The 18,569-nt window shown below is 43.1% G+C and overlaps 1 long non-coding RNA gene across 2 annotated transcripts in view; it reads right to left on the reverse strand.

Annotated features, from left to right (window-relative positions):
- Positions 1–18,569, reverse strand: part of LOC149449660 (uncharacterized) — a 131,703-nt gene that overhangs the window by 99,144 nt on the left and 13,990 nt on the right. The window lies entirely within an intron of this gene.

An 18,569-nucleotide genomic window follows, 5' to 3' on the forward strand; every position in this document is an offset into this window, starting at 1 on the left:
ATCGCACAGTCCATCCCTGGAACAACAAAAGATCCCTTGGGCTCACTTTAGCTCTCTGATGTGCTTTCTTTTCACTGAATTCTTAACTGTAGCCTCTTCTCCAAAACTTGTCTCTTAATTTTGCAGTTTCTTCTTCAAATACTCTTGAATCAGAGCAGCTTTATACCGGTGCATTGCCCCATCGGGATCCCCTTAATCACATGTTGGGAATGCGCACTACGCAAATGGAGTAAAGCATTACTCACTGTAGATTTACAAAAAAAGTTTGGGAGCTGTATTATGTGCATTTTTTTTTATATATACAGATCAAGGCATGGAAGGATAGACATGTTTAAAGTTAATGTAAAAAACAGGTTAAAAGTGTTCTTAAGAAATGAACAAATTTTGTCATCTCCTCAGAGCCTCCAAAAAAATCAATATATCCTCAATGTACCTCCACTATAAGTCCATTTAGTGAAGGTACAGCAACGCCTCCTCACAAGAAAAAAGCCAACGCTCCCCCCCCCCCCCGGGTACAGGTTGGTGTATGACAGGGCACACTTAGCACCCATCGCCATTCCCTGCTCCTGAGGTGGGAGCCATTGAACACAAACACGTTATGTGTGGGGAAAAAAAATATCTTGAATAAGGAGCGTACAATGCCAAATCCCCAAAATACGGGAATAAACTGGAAAGTAATGGTCCATTCCAGAGGCAGTGGACTTTAAAGGCTTATTTTAATGCGTGAGGATAAATTCTGAAAGTCTCAAAATGAAATCATTATGCACAAAAATGTTCCCACGACTGCAATACTTCTGCTATGTGGGATATTAGAATATAAAGATTCTATATCAATTGTCAAGTTGCATAAAATGTTCCAACTCTATGCTCCAATCCCAAATCTCAGTTATTTTTTAAGGTGGGAAAGACCCTCAAGACTATAAAAGCTAACATCCTACATCCCTCTTAAACACCGATCAAAAACTCTTCACTAAACTACTGTCCTTTACCTTAATTTGGTTTTTCTGTCCCTCACACATCCCGACCAGGATGGGTGCTTACCTGTTAGACCTGCAGGAAATAATAACCAAAGAGCTATCAATTTAAAAAAAATAGATTTTGCAAACACCCAGAGGCGCTCCTCGATTCTCCTTAGCCTTGATGCCAAAAAAGGATTTCGATATACACCCTGTTCCAAATTATTATGCAAATTCTATTTAAGTGTCACAAAGATGAAATATTTTGTTTTTCAGTTTAACACATGGATGGCATTGTGTGTCAGGGCTCTTTTGATCACTGAAAACAATCTCGGACACCTGTGATAATTAGATTGGCAGGTGAGCCCAATTTAAGGAAAAACTACTAAAGGAGGGTGTTCCACATTATTAAGCAGAGCACCATTTTCAAGCAATATGGGGAAGAAAAGGGATCTCTCTGCTGCCGAAAAGAGTGAAATAGTTCAATGCCTTGGGCGAGGTATAAAAACATTAGATATTTCACGAAAACTTCAGCGTGATCATCGCACTATTAAGAGATTTGTGGCTGACTTAGAGCACAGATGGGTTCGTGCAGATAAAGGCACATTGAGGAAGATTTCTGCCAGATCCATGCATCGAATCAAGAGAGCAGCTGCTAAAATACCATTACATAGCAACAAACAGATATTTGAAGCTGCTGGTGCCTCTGGAGTCCCACGGACATCAAGGTGTAGAGTCCTCCAGAGTCTTGCAACTGTGCATAAACCTTCTATTCGGCCACCACTAACCAATGCTTACAAGCAGAAACTGCTGCATTGGGCAGAAAAATACATGAAGACTAATTTTCAAACAGTCCTGTTCACTGATGAGTGCCGGGCAACCCTGGATGGTCCAGATGGATGGAGTAGTGGATGGTTGGTGGACGGCCACCCTGTTCCAACAAGGCTGCGATGTCAGCAAGGCGGTGGTGGAGTCATGTTTTGGGCCGGAATCATGGGAACAGAGCTGCTCTGCCCCTTTAGGGTCCCTGAAGGTATAAAGATGACCTCTGCAAAGTATGTGGAGTTTATGACTGACCACTTTCTTCCCTGGTACAGAAGGAAGAACTGTGCTTTCCGTAATAAAATCATCTTCATGGATGACAATGTACCATCTCATGCTGCAAAGAATACCTCTGCATCAATGGCTGCTATGGGGATAAAAGGAGAGAAAGTCATGGTGTGGCCTCCATCCTCCCCTGACCTCAATCCTATTGAGAACCTTTGGAGCATCCCCAAGCAAAAGATCTATGAGGGTGGGAGGCAGTTTACATCCAAACAGCAGATCTGGGAGGCTATTCTGACATCTTGCAAACAAATTCAAGCAGAAACTGTCCAAAAACTCACAAGTTCAATGGATGCAAGACTTGTGAAGCTGCTATCAAATAAGGGGTCCTATGTTACAATGTAACGTGACCTGTTAAAATGTTTAAAAAGTTAAAATGTTGTTAAAAGTTTGATTGAAATAGCTTTTGATTTCAGTAAATATGCTGCAAACACAACAAATGACAATTTTCAGTTCTTTACAACCTATAAAGTGTTTTGAAACTTACTGTGCGTAATAATTTGGAATAGTGCATTGTGTTTTATGTTTAACAAAAATACTGTTGTTATTAGGAGGTTTGTTCAATAAAATGTGAATTGTACTCTTAATAGTTGATAACATGAGAATTATGCTGACTGTTATTTACATCAGTTATTTAAGTAAATGAGAAAAATATCATTTGCATAATAATTTGGAACAGGGTGTATTATAGTGGCACTTTATTATCTCTACCCTACATATTATAGGCTTTTCAGGAGGACTTAAAGTGTCATTAAACTCATATAATTAAAAACTATCAATAAATGCAATATTACATGCTATTCATTTATACTCAGTCACTATGGGATTCGTTTTCTGTAGTCTTCAAAAAAATTTGGCTGATCCTGCTGTTCTCTATCCCTCCCTCGTGTCCCCTCTGCAGCTGGGGAATCTTCCGAGCAGCTCTTGGCAGTTAATCCACATGCTCAGTTTTCAGTGTTTCTAAGCCATTCATTTACTTTTTGATCACACCTGAGCAGCCCATGTGACTATAGAATCACACACGTATCTACTCTGGTAAATGACAGCCCACAATGACACAATGAGGGCGGGATATTACATCTTGATTGATGGAGCCTTCACCTCCCTCTTATTCTAACCCCATACACACAATAGACACAGGCTGGAGGGGTGTGACACAGCCTGTGATTGAAAGAAAACTATGTTATTGCCAAAATAACAAAGATTTGATTTCAAATATATATTTGTATGACAGTTTATTCCTAATAATTATCTATTTTTACTCTGTATTCCAAAGGTTGTTTTTGTTTGTTTTTGAATACGTGACTGGCAGCAGAGGACTAGAAGCTCCTGCTGCCATTGTTTCCCTGCAGACAGACAGGGAAGGTGCTGGGTCACGTGACAGCTGTATATAGATCAGGAAAAAAAAAGTACTTAGATTTATATTTTATTAAAATAATTACAGTGCCATTATCCATATAGAGAAAGCGAAGGGATACTGTAAATTAAACAGTATGTGTTTAGTATCACCTTAAAGTTCTAGGAGGTTTATACTCTACTCCTATCTCTGCTATCAGGATCCCATTTGGTATCAACCATTCCTTTAACGTGGCTAATGGCACCAGCCAAGGTTGCCCTCTCTCCTACGGTTTGCCCTCTCTATTGAACCCTTACTGTCAACGTACACCTTAATGCTAACATTCACGGTGTGGCAGTGTGATGCCCCACCAAGGTGATACTAACCCAGGATTTTATACAAAAGAATGCAGCGCAATAATATAATCGTAAATATGGCTAAATATGGAAACAAAATAGTGAATAAATAAACATAAATCTTGCTGCGTGACAGTATGATATGATTAAATAACCATATCTGTGCATGAACTGTGCTCCATTTACATGACGTTTCAAAATGTCATATTCCCATATTGCTTCCCGTAATAACCATGTGTTATTGCAGTGAACACAACAGCCATCGTCATTTGATGGCTGTTGTGTTCACTGCAATAAGAGTTCTCCTGGGCTGCTTCTTTGCCTTCACCAGGCTGCTTAAACTGACAGACCATGTCTCACCGAGGTGTACCAGCACATGTTTGGAGGTGCAGGAGGAGTTGGAGATTTATATACCAGCATACCCGCCCGGGTTAAATGGAAAGACACAGTTTGACCTGACGGTTCGGGTCAATCCATAAGGTGAGCGCATAAGTGTGTCGGAGGTGGATAAAGCACTGGGGGGGTCACACGGAATCACTGGATGAATATACGCAGTGGAGTGATTGCATAAGAACTTGGAGCACTGAAGTCTTAAAGGGACAGTTCACCAAGGATTGTGATATCATAATATTGGGACACTGGTTGTTGATATTAGATGCACAGTGGATATGTTGCAATAACACATGGTTATTATGGGAAGCACTATGGGAATATGACATTTTAAGACGTCATGTATATGGAGCACAATTCATGCACAGATATGGTTATTTAATCATATACTGTCACGCAGCAAGATTTATGTTTATTTAGTCACTATTTTGTTTATATATTTAGCCACATTTGCGATTATATTATTGCGCTGCATTCTTTTGTATAATATTATTTGAATGTGGGAACAATATACATGTAAGCTGCAATATTTGTTAGATAGGTATTGCGTTGTAGGTATTTCACATATTATTCTAACTCAGGATTCTCAACCAGGCAGGTTAAGGGGCTCCAGGGAGTTGGCTTAATTAGGAAGAAACATGCTTTTCACTTACCTCGTAATTTAAAAGATCTGTGACAGGTCAGGTGTGTGCTGGGCTATTAATAGTGACATGGCCATTGTTCTGGGCTCCACCATAAGGAGGAGTCCAGGTGTGTCATCAGGAGTCAAAGGAGAAAGCCAGAGGTGTGCATGTCTGTGCTGGAAAAGACAGAGACCCAAGCCTGAGGGCCAGAGCAGAAAGGGGCTGCTAACTATGTGGACAGTGTTGGCAAGGAAATGATCTCTGGGAGACAGACAGGGGTCTAAAGTGGAAAGCCTGAGCAGCACTGTGGTATGCGTACGCCAGGAGGCTGTATAACTACTTCTTTACTAAAGTGAGCCAGGAGGCTGCATATTTCATGTTTTTGTGTTAAGGTTGAAGACCCCCTCTGTGTGGGAAACCACAGAATATGCTTTATGGGACTTTTTTTTGTTGTTTTCTTTAATAAAAGTGGGTCAACTAGCCCTTAAATGTAAATCCAATAAATGTGTATATAGACTGCACTGCCAATGTGAATCAAAATTACTTAATTTGCCACATGTGAAAATGCAAAAAATAAAAAAAATATATATAAATAGACAACACAAGAAAATACAAATAATGTCCAATGCATCAGTAAGTCCCATTCAAATAATAATTCCTTGAAAGCCAAAAGATAGGTGAACAGGTGCTGGTGCCATTAGTAACAGAAATAACAGGTGACCACTTTCAGGTGCTCCAGGTGACCCCACATGGATTTGCACTCACCACAATGGATTGACCTTCTATTACTAGACTACTGCATTTTTTTTGGTTGGACCCAATGTGTGTCTTGTCACCAACTTGACCATTCGCATGTACCAGAAATGCGATTTCTTTCCATGCAATACACCGCCACTCAAAAAAACAGTATCAGTTTGGCTTTCAAGTAACGGTTACTGAGTGGCGGTGTATTGCATGGAAAGAAAATCGCATTCCTGGTACTTGTGAATGGTCAAGTTAGTGACACACAGTGTGTCTAACAAAAAAGAGCAGTGAGACCTATTTAATTTTGCAGCAGCCATAATCCCACTTTCTTTACTTTTGTTTTTTTTTTGTTTTGCCTGTGGTGCAGAGTTTTCATTGCTACTTAAATGGAAATATTTGGTGTGGACTGTACTCGCTAGCAAGCGTTACACTTGAGCTATCTAACCCCAAACTTCACAATGGTTATGCTGTTAAAAAGTCTCTCACTATAAAATCTTTTTGCCGATGACGTCCTATCATTTCTCCATCATCACATTTCTCCCCCTAACCTACATCAAGAAATTCAATATGGCCTCTTTTCAGGCTCTAAGATGAATGAGGACTACTTGGAAGCACTACCTCTTCATCTAGTGTGCCCTCACCTCCACCCAGTGAAATTTGTCTCTAAGGTGGAAAGCCTTACAGCTCAACATGGAATACCACCCTGAAAAGCAATAAGATCTGGGCCCCGTCTTCGTATACTATTACCACCTCCCTCCTTGCCCTCCTGATATCAAAACCAACAAAGAGTCATTGGATGTTTACCAAAATGCTAATACTACTGGAACATCCCACTCCCTTCTCTCCTACATCCCTTCCCCCCCTTCCTTCCATTTTTCTCTCCCTGTCCCTTTCATCTGTTGTATGTCTTTACTGTGCTCTCTTTTACATCTCTCCAGCTTGCTGCTGACACTTTGTCTCCACATATACTCTTTAGGTAACAAACCTACCACAGATATTCTGAGATGTAGCCCACTTTTACCATTACAGCTGAACCATTAGGGCAATCCCTGCTTGAGGTTTGAACTACGACATCATTTTACATTACCTCTTGGACCAATTGTTGTGCTTAAATCTATCTGTTGTCAACAGGAAGGTCACTCCCCTGTTCCTAGAGGCATATTTATTATGTACATCTCTGCAAGGACACAAAGAAAACAATAGTTTCTGTGTGTCCTGTTCACGCCATAACACTGGTATCATGTTCGGATTTTTCTGCACAGAAATATGTATCAAATTCTCTGCAAGGGCACAAAAAAAACTATTGTTGTCTATGTGTCTCCTCACACCATAATATTAATGTCATGTCAGTTTGCTTCTGCGCAGAAAATTGTATACACATTTCAAATTTGTGCACAGAAAAAATCTGCACATGATACCACTGTTGTGGTGTGAACAGGGCACATAGAGAACAACTGTTTTCAGAAAACAATGGTTTTCTGTGTCCCATTCACAGTTCCCCGCAGCTGTCACTTGCGGTGCGGAAATCTGCAACAATGTGCCAAAATGCAAAGAAAACACCCTCAGCAGGGGGAATTTGTCAGTCAAAGGTGATCTGTGTGGCGGGGAACAATTACGACCACTGATCTCTCTGTACGGCTCCCTGTGGGGCAGCTGAAAACCACTTCTCCTCCTCTCCCTCCTGCTGCTTTCAGCTGCTTTAACCTCTTGCCTACAGAGCACTTTTACCCCCTTCCTGCCCAGAGCAATGTTCAGCTTTCAGCGCTGTTGAAGTTTGAATGACAATTGCGCAGTCATGCAAAACTGTACCCAAACAAAATTTTTATCATTTTTTGAGACAAATAGAGCTTTCTTTTGGTAGTATTTAATCACCACTGGGTTTTTTAAACAAAAAACCTAAGATTTTGATTAAAAAAATGTTTTTCTAAGTTTTGTAAATAGGTGATTTTTCTCCTTTACTGACGTGCGCTGGTGAGGCTGCACTTATATGTGGCACTGATGGGTATTGATAGATGGTACTGATGGGCACTAACAGGCATCTGTGATGAGCACTAATAGCCAGCACTGGTGGGCACTGATGGGACTACACTGATTATCAGGGCACTGATGATCAGTACCCTGATGATCAGTGTAGATGTCCCCTCGCTGTCAGTGTGATGACAGGACTGCCAACATTTCCTGTTTACACTGTGCTCAGCTGTGATTGGACACAGCTGATCACATGGTAAAATGCCGCTATGATTGGCCCTTTACCTCGATCCATGATCAGCTGTGTTTGCAGGATCATCCCCGAAAGTCAGATACAGTTAGATCCCCTGTGTGCTCCTCTGGCCCCCCTTTGTCTCCTTGCAGTGCTGCCAGCTTCCCTCCTCTCCCGCCAACTGCTGCGGAGGATCTATTCAGGATGGAGAGCAGGAAAGGGGCTGGTAAATGTAAAAAAATAAAAAAATGCAACTAATAAAAAAAATGCAAAAAATACTTTTAAAAATGTAAAACAAAATTCACCCGGTGCTTCTGGCATATACATTGTGAATGAGTGATATGTTTGTGCGGCTGAAGCCACCTGTTGCTCGCTGGGCATGTTGTGGCTATATGAACACAGCCGCAGGTCCTAATTTGACAGGTGCGGGTGAGTGGCCCCGAATACACACTGTGTTTGGGCCTGTACACGTGCATCCACGCACCTGTCAAATTAGGACCTGAGGCTGTGTTCATATAGTCCCAAGACCTCATTCACATACAGGGCTTTATCTAATAATTGAACACAGTTTCGGTTTTTAGGTTTAGAAGGAATTTTGTAAACTATGTTGCATTTCTGTCCACTAATGATTTTATTGTATTTTTTTGTGAACAGGAAATGATGATACAGGAAATTGTCAGAAAACTCACAGAAAAAATGCAGCTAAACATAACTGTTTCCATATGAGTTTTTACCTGCATTTTTTTGCACCAGTGTGAACCAGCCCTCGCTGTTAAGTCTTTAAGGACTGCACCCCAGACTGTGATCTTATTTGCTATACCTGGATTCACTGTCCCGTATATAATTATAATACACAGCACAGTAACTGTATTGATCAGGATTATGCTCTATACAACATAACATGCAGATTGCAGTGATCAGGAGACTGATGTTTATAGTTCACACCACAAGGCCGGGTTCACACTGGTGTGCTGTAATTTTGCCGCAGCACATGCACATCCACGATTTTTGTGTTTTTTATCCGTGGTCCATTAGACTTTCTATTAAGTTAAATGTTTTTGCTACGTTGTCTGAAAGCGCACCGAAGATGCAGCATTCAGGACATTTGGCGCTCTTTCAGAAAATGCAACAAAAATGTGTGACTTAATAAAAATTCTCTGAAACGGGCAAAAAGCTCGGATACACCTGCACTGTAGCCAAATCACAGCACACCAGTTTGAACCCGGCCTAGGTTTTACAATTTGTTTGAGGATTATGATTTTAGCAATAACATTTTTGTCTCTTTGGAATTGTGTAATACGTCCAAAGAGTGAAGAGGTTTAAAACAAGCTCACTGCTACAGTAGCCCAATTTTCTGCTCAGGTCTCCTGCCAGTGCTCCTGGCTCCTTCCCCTTGCTGAGTGCCCCCAGAGCAAGCTGTTTGCTCTGAGGGCACTTGTGCATGGGTGCTCCCAAGCCCTTTTCTGTGTGTCTATAAGACACAGAGGGTGGCTCAGCCCCAACTCCTGCTCCCTCATCACTGGCTGTGACTGACTGCAGCGGGAGCCAATGGCTACTGGTACTATGCCTCAGCCAATGAGGCGACGGAGACCCGGGAAAGACGCTGCTCCCTTGCACATCGCTGGATTGTGATCGGGCTCAGGTAGTATTGGGCAACTACAGCAGCTAAGGGCACTCATATTATAATAACAGAAATGAGGATCTCTAAATTTCTCAGGGAAATGGGCTGCTATCTGCCTTTTCATTGCCAGTTCTTCCTATGTGCAGCCATAATTATTCTTTGACCCTGGAATGCTACAACTGCTCGTATCCATAAAGGGCATAGAACATGGAAGCACTGTTTCACATAATGGGCATGGAACAAATAACAGCTCTCTCTCATCACTCATCAAACTCCAGCAGTCAGGCTGCATTCCTACCTCCATTGCAACAACAGACAATTGTCTTTATAATACAATATATTTATTCGTGATCTGATGTTACATCACTTTCTTTGTTATGATATATGTCTTTTTTGCCCATTCTGGACATTTCTTGCTGTTATATTACATCTGTCTCCATATCAGTGGTGCTGATGGCTCTTACTAAACTGTAGTATAGCCTGTCCATCCCCTTCCCTTTTCTTACTGTATACCAAAATATTTATTTTGTGTAATAAAAGGAGATTATGATAATAATAATGATGTGGATGCTCCCCCATCCTTCCCTCTGCATCCCCCAAACATCTGTCAGTGTGACCTGATAACACACTAGCTCACTATGCTGCTGAAATCTGTGATCAGAGCCACGACTCTCTTCCTCTACCATGTGCTGCATTACAAGAAATCACCAGTCAAAGCCAGGTAGAGGAGAGAAGTAGAGGAAGATTCCCTCTGACGACTTTCGGCAGTCAGCTGCAGTGTTATTAGGACCGCACTGACAGAGATCAGAAAGGAGTGCTCCTGGCTCACTGTGAGCTGAAATGGTGGGGTGCTTGTGGATATTTTGGTGGAGCTATAGCTCAGTAATGCACTGCCATGGCCCCACCACTGCTGCACGAATGGTGGACTCATAAGGCAATCAATGGGACCTAGACTCCTGCCTAGGTTACCTTAGACCAATGTTTCTCAACCTCTTTCCAGTCAAGGCACCCTTTAAAATTATGGACAATGTCAAGGCACCTGATTCTAAAATGTAAAAAACTATTCTAATAGTTTTACATAACGCAGCAACATCTACACGTGTAGGACACCCAACATTGGAGGTGATTTATTCTACCAAAGCAAATATTACTTTGCAAACTAGTACTGACAAGTATTCCAGTGTTTCTCCCTCACTCAGCTAATGTGACCCCACTGCTGATAAAGAGGGGCAGGGGAGGGCCAATCAAGGATGCTGGGCAGGCGCCCAACATCCTCCTTATCAACTAATGATGTAATTGGTTGTTAGGATGCCGGCAGCTGGCGGGTTGTAAAAGTGCGCAATGAAAACCTGCGGCTTTGTGTAACTAAAAGGCAGGCTTGATCCACCTGCTGGCTTGTATACAATTTTTAGGCAGTTTTTAAGCATTTTACCAAGGCACCCCTGAAAAAGTCTGAAGGCACCCCAGTTGAGAGAGACTGCCTTAGATAACTGAGTGATGTATTTAATTTGCTAAAGCACTGTGTATCATAATTAATAGAATATTATCATCAGTAATTATAACTGATAATCACATAATACTGTGTTCTTATTTTTTTTCTAACAGCATGACAACACAAAAGAACTAGATCGGAAGAGTGTTGTCACTCCATATCAGGATAAGCCTAAACAAGGACCTACATGGCAGGATAACTAGATATTATGTTAATGAAAGCCACAGATTTAGAATTATTGAAAATGACCGTATTATTCGCTGCATAAGACGCACCTGACCATAAGACGTGCCTAGATTTTAGGGGAGAAAAACAAGAAAAAAAATATTCTGAACCAATGGACTGCATACATAGTACAGGAAGTGCCCAGACACTGCGGACACAGTACAGGAGATGACCAGAGACTGCAGACAGTACAAGAGATGACCAGAGACTGCAGACAGTACAAGAGATGACCAGGGACTGCAGACACAGTACAGGAGATGACCAGAGACTGCGGACATAGTACAGGAGATGACCAGAGACTGCGGACAGTACAGGGGATGACCAGAGACTGCGGACAGTACAGGGGATGACCAGAGACTGTGGACACAGTACAGAGGATGACCAGAGACTGCGGACACAGTACAGGAGATGACCAGAGACTGCGGACAGTACAGGGGATGACCAGAGACTGCGGACAGTACAGGGGATGACCAGAGACTGCGGACAGTACAGGGGATGACCAGAGACTGTGGACACAGTACAGAGGATGACCAGAGACTGTGGACACAGTACAGGGGATGACCAGAGACTGTGGACACAGTACAGAGGATGACCAGAGACTGTGGACACAGTACAGAGGATGACCAGAGACTGTGGACACAGTACAGGGGATGACCAGAGACTGCGGACACAGTACAGGGGATGACCAGAGACTGCGGACACACTACAGGAGATGACCAGAGACTGCGGACATACTACAGGAGATGACCAGAGACTGCGGACATACTACAGGAGATGACCAGAGACTGCGGACAGTACAGGGGATGACCAGAGACTGCGGACAGTACAGGGGATGACCAGAGACTGCGGACAGTACAGGGGATGACCAGAGACTGCGGACAGTACAGGGGATGACCAGAGACTGCGGACAGTACAGGGGATGACCAGAGACTGCGGACAGTACAGGGGATGACCAGAGACTGCGGACAGTACAGGGGATGACCAGAGACTGCGGACAGTACAGGGGATGACCAGAGACTGCGGACAGTACAGGGGATGACCAGAGACTGCGGACAGTACAGGGGATGACCAGAGACTGCGGACAGTACAGGGGATGACCAGAGACTGCGGACAGTACAGGGGATGACCAGAGACTGCGGACAGTACAGGGGATGACCAGAGACTGCGGACAGTACAGGGGATGACCAGAGACTGCGGACAGTACAGGGGATGACCAGAGACTGCGGACAGTACAGGGGATGACCAGAGACTGCGGACATAGTACAGGGGATGACCAGAGACTGCGGACAGTACAGGGGATGACCAGAGACTGCGGACAGTACAGGGGATGACCAGAGACTGCGGACAGTACAGGGGATGACCAGAGACTGCGGACAGTACAGGGGATGACCAGAGACTGCGGACAGTACAGGGGATGACCAGAGACTGCGGACAGTACAGGGGATGACCAGAGACTGCGGACAGTACAGGGGATGACCAGAGACTGCGGACAGTACAGGGGATGACCAGAGACTGCGGACAGTACAGGGGATGACCAGAGACTGCGGACAGTACAGGGGATGACCAGAGACTGCGGACAGTACAGGGGATGACCAGAGACTGCGGACAGTACAGGGGATGACCAGAGACTGCGGACAGTACAGGGGATGAACAGAGACTGCGGACAGTACAGGAGATGACCAGAGACTGCAGACAGTACAGGAGATGACCAGAGGCTGCAGACAGTATAGGGGATGAACAGAGACTGCGGACAGTACAGATGACCAGAGACTGCAGACAGTACAGGGCATGACCAGACAATGCAGACCTTTAGGGAGGGAGGGGGAGCGGGTACCTGAATTTGACAGGTACCTGCTCCCACTTCCGCGGAGTTCTCCTTCCTATACTGTGGGCACCGACTTTGACAGCCGGGTGCGCACTGCACATGCGCGAGAAGCACTGTGCTTTGTGAATGGCCTGGCGTCCTTTGGGACCTGTCATGTGTCCCAGAAGACACCGGACCATTCACAAAGCGCAGCGCTTCTCGCGCATGCGCAGTTGGCACCCGGCTATCACAGATGCCGGGGCGGGAAGAAGCAGGCGCGGGAAGACTACACGCTGGACCGAGGAACAGGTGAGTTCCTGCCGCAGACAACAGCTGAGCGGCCGGCCCGGTATTCTGACATGGTGGCGGCGGAAATACCGGAATGGCCGCTTTATATTCGCTCCATAAGACGCACTGACATTTCCCCCCCTTTTTGGGGGGAAAAAAGTGCGTCTTATGGAGCAAAAAATACGGTACCTTTGAAATTGCATTTACATCTATTTTAAACACGAGGAGTTTATCTACTTTAACATCATGCCATTAAAATGTATAAAATAGTTACTGATGAAAACGATCATGGAACAATATATTCAGCTTGGTTTATTATTGTTATAAATTTGGGTCACAGATTTGAGGAGCTGTTTAAATAAAAACCGTGGACATTATTAAAGTCTAAACAAGGGCATAGAAAAAATACCCTTGCTGTAAACCCCCACCTGCAAGGTTTCAATGTTTGCCTAAGGTTGGTGTAATGCTTACCTTATTCCTGGTGAAGGGGGGTGGGGGGGGCAAGAGAATGCTAGTTTTTTTCTTTGTTTTGTTTTTTTTATCCCAGAGTTGACCTGAGGAAATGAGGAATTTCTAAGCTTAAATGGACATCACAGAGGCAGTGTACTCAAGTGGTTAAACTGTGTTTTTACCACCTAACCCCCCCCCCCCCCTCCCTGACCACCCACCTAAAGCCCAACATGGCAGCTGGTGGAGTTTGTACACCTACAGCAGCCACAATGCTTTGTGGCAACAGCAAATGTAACTCACCTAATAAAATGAGCATGACCACACCACAACTGCAAGCCAGATACTTGGCTCATGGATCCAGTACAGCCATCCTTAGCAAAATCCCTATCTGGCTTTAAAGTAAAAAAAAATGAAATAAAAAAAGTTAAAACACAGCGTGGCAGGCGTACACCCAGAGATGGATGCGGTTCAACCATTTTGGCTTCAACCTCCATCTTGGCAAAGGGGTCAACCATCCTGACAAACATATTTCCCCCTCATTCTCCCCCCTTCCCTCTCGGTTCATACACATTGACATATGGCCTGTGTGTTAGGAGTGTCACAGGCTAGGCAGGGCACAGCAGGGATGCCCAGAGCTATAAAACATTTTTGAGTTGAGGGCCTGGTTGTCTAAGAGAGTTGTGCAATCTAACACCTCGTAAAAGATAACGCAAGCCTTCCCAGGAGTTCAAAGACATTCCAAGGAAATACAACTAGATAACACTTTTAAAATCCATTTTTCCCCTATCTCATATCTTGGAATATGAGAGACTCATAAAAACCAGGCATATCTTCAAATTGGCCACGAGGAGACAAACAGTTTGATAGGTCACTCTCCTTGGCTGGAATACATAGGAAAGCAGAAAAGTAGAACTCTTGAACCATTCAGTGTATAATTTCATATTTCATATCTAATCATTCCTCAGATGTGTCTGCATAATAATCTACCCGCGGGTGGAATGTCACTTGTGCACAGGGAAAGTTATGAGCCAAAATATGAACTAGAAGAGATTTTGGCTCTAGTTTAGGGCTATGCCCAGACGATCCCTCCCTATACGGGGCATTGGTCCTTGACTTCAGAGACACCCCCTGCTAGGGAGCTATAAAATGGGCTGTCAGGCCTAAGAGAGTTAAGTTGAAGAATTCTCCCGTTTAACATCAGAACCAACTTGGGAGACCCGTACCATTTCGCTCTGAAACTTGATCTGCTAACCCAGGACTTTGACCTTTTACTAATAAATCTTTCCTTCTGAAAGTGTTGAACTGTTTCTATAGCTCTTTATTGCAATTTACGAATTCCTGCCTCGGAAAGAGCGCTACTGTGTTTGTTTAACCCTCTGTATAACTGGCCTGCGGTGACCGTGTTATACAGACGATTATCTCAACCATTATAGTGTTATTGCTGATATTGCCGAGTTTCCTCTTTCTCTGTACAAAAAGGAGGTGGTGGCAGTGTGAAGGGTAATTGCGTAATTAACCTGACCCAGTAACAATCGCTCCCAGGCTGTCGGTACATCGATTGTGGTCCAATTAGCTGGAAAATCGTTGTGCAGGGTGCAGCTGGGCGTGGCATTGTTATGCACGTGACATAGCGGTTTTAGATTGGCCAGTCCTTCGGTCACGAGTTTGGTGAGAAGGTCAGGGTTCTGATGCTGCGATCGTCACACACAGGCAATCAGAAATCAGTAGTATCACCTTCTGAATGCCTGCAAATATCTTCACAGCCACCTCTGAAAAGCGATCCACCGCAGATGGTGTTAACACTACCACCCATGAGGAAGAGGCCTTAAACATCATGCATTTGTCTTATTTTTTGATCTCACAGAAAAATAGCACCATTCATTACATGTTGCATATCTCATAACACCACTTCATTAGCTTGCAGCTGGGAACCTTTCACTAAATCCATCAGTGGACTGACATCAATGTCTTTACTGATACTTTACTGATACCCCACTTTACTGATATAAAGCATTACAAAAGCATTGTAAAATTTAGCATCTTTTATAACTGAAGTTAACCAATGAAAAGGAATGAATTAAACTACAAACCTTTCTGCAGTGATTGCATAACAACAACAACAACAACATATCCACTAATTTTCTATGCACACAATGTGTAAAACATAGAAAGACTCCAATGCATCCTCTTCATTGGCTCATTCTACAGACACATTCACCAATGCCCCTGTGGCTGGGCACTCACTGGCTGCTGTGTAGAGACTTGCAACTGCAACCGAATATCTCCTTTAAGCCTCACAAATAACAAAAGAGCTCCAACAATTTAATAAAGTAAAAAAAAAAAAAACACAGCTTAAAACTAATAACTAGAGCTGTTCCCAGTATTCCTACAATCAAACTACAGTCATCCTCCTCATTGGTATGTATCCACAACTGACCACATGCATGAAAAGAGCAAAATGATGTAACACACCCTCACCTCTGCTTGATGTGTTGTGTTTCATTGTAATAGATATCAAGATAGGATGACTGTAAAGTGATAGTACTAGAACAGCGCTAAACATGTTGGTGTGCTTTGCAAATGTGAAGTTTATTATTTGAAGTAGCAGTATAGCTGCAGTAAGGTAAAGCCCTGAGACACTGGGTGGGGGTTCCTCTCCCTAGCACCTGCTGTCTCATTTAAAATCGGCTACGTTCAGCGTTAGTAACATGTTACACTTGTATTTAGGGTGTAACAAGTTACTATGCAGCACCCTCCCTCACCCCCTCCCCCATGACAGTGGGCGGAGGTTACTCCTCCCAGCAACCACAGTATTCATTAACAGTGATCTGTGACTGAATAAACTACAAGTCAGGTCTGCCACCGCAGTAGATCTCTTGTAGTTCTCAATGGACTACGAGAATACTGATCAGCGCCTTCAAAGTGCATTGAAACTTCTTACAGCTTTGAAACTGACAGTCCATATAGAAGTAGGGGCACAGAGCTGCAGGTAGTGTCTGCAGGAGCCTGACATTGCACCTGTGATCCACTGATTGCAGGTGCAATGCCCTGTAGGCTCCTGTGAAAAAAAAATAAATAAATGCACATTTTTTTTTCCAGGCAAAAATACGTGCCTGTGGTTTTTTCCCATAAAGATGGACTTAGCATTTAAATAGGCCCGGTCACCAGAGCATTCATTTCAGCAACAATCTTTCCATATTTTCCTATAAACCTACTTGTAAAAGCCTCCCTTGTGTACAAATCCAAAAGCCCTGAAGAAACCCTGCTTCTGGACATACTATACTGAATGTGATGTCAGCAGCCCCAGTAGACTCACAGCTGTCACTCAAGTAACACACTATAGTATTCCACTTCACATGCCTTATGTGAAGGTGGTCAAGGGAGGGACGGAGAAGCTGGCGTAGAACAGACTGTAATCAAACACTCACAGAAGAGGAGAGAGCTATGACATACTGGGAAGTAGGGCTGTGATAGAGATTTGAATCTACCTGGAGCTATCAAAAATATTTAGCAAGTTTTAAAAAAATCATGGGAAGGAAAAACACTGCAAACAAGCATTTAAAATAATTGATTTACTGAGCTTTTACTTGCAAAGTTCTAGGTTAGTGATAGGATTTCTGGATCTGACCAGATGCTGACACAATCAGCAAGAAACAGACAGTTAATTGTAATAGAGGACGGTCAGAGCACCTGATAGCTTTTATTTTGCCATCTATGTCCATGTTGATAATTTTCCATCAATTCCTATCTGGATGTCAACATTGTCACCTGGACAGGAAATTAGGGAAAATCTCCCTAAAGATGAATCAGAAAGCAATATAAAACTTGACAGAGGTTCTAACACTTCTCGGGGCTTGTTCACACTAGTTGTACAGGAAAATGATTTCCTGTGCAGGCTTGTATCCATGCTTAATAAGCTTTTGCTGGGGAAATAGGGGGGGGGGGGGAGACATTGCAGTTTTACAATGTAGGGTGCTGTTTTTTTCCCTAACTTTACTGAAATGTCACAAAGTGACATTTCATTCACTCCAATGCTGCACTGCATAGAAACTCTAAACATGAGAGTGGGCTGGGGTGTGGTACAGAAAAATGCATACATGTTGCAGATTTCCAGTGTTCCACATCTGTTGCCTGCTTCTTTCTGTGTGAACAAGGAACATAGCATACAACTGTTTTTTGTGTGCCCTTGTGGAGAACACAACAGTTCTAGTGTAGAAATACTCTGAACTCCTCACAAGTGAGTCGCTATTGTAAACTTAAAATAAAAAAAAAAAAGTCTTGGGTGGAGTTTAACTTTCATGGTAAATATATGCTGAAATCTACCAGCCCATACACTAAAATGCATGCATGCTGGTGTGCATTGTGTAGGGGCAGTTAGGGGTGTGCAATGTGTTGTTACAACACATAGCACTTTTTACAATTTTTCTTCATGTTTTAAGCATCACAAAATTACACTTCATTCAACTCTATGCACCACAGTGCATTGCAGTGTGCTGCTCTGCAGTGACATGTGGTGTCATGCATTACAATGAGTAAAAATGCAAGCAAGCTGCATTTTTTTCAGCACATCACACCACACTCTAATGCGTGAAAACAGGACACATAGAAAACAACTTCTGTCTATGTGCCATGGTGTTGAGCCTGCGATCATCAAATTCAGACGCAGGTGAATGGATATAGTGTGAACGACACCTAATCATTTACAAAAGTTTCAGGAGATGGCTCACTTGGAAACCAATGAATGGGACAGAAAGATATTAAAGAGTAAGTTATAAATGAACGCGTTTTTGTAGGTAAAATAAATGTGCATTTATTGTTTTCACAGGAACCTGCAGAGTATTGGCACCGCTATCAGTGGATCGCAGGTGTATTGTCAGGCTCCTGCACACTCTTATTCCAGCTTTCTTGCCCATACCTCAGTACAAGATGTCTGTTAGAAAGCTGAAAGAAGTGTGAATGAACTACAAGGGCGCTCATCAA

This window comes from Staurois parvus, unplaced genomic scaffold, assembly GCF_062004578.1.
Source record: "Staurois parvus isolate SC_StPar_1 unplaced genomic scaffold, SC_StPar_1.0 ptg000608l, whole genome shotgun sequence".
NCBI classification, from domain to species: Eukaryota; Metazoa; Chordata; class Amphibia; order Anura; family Ranidae; genus Staurois; species Staurois parvus.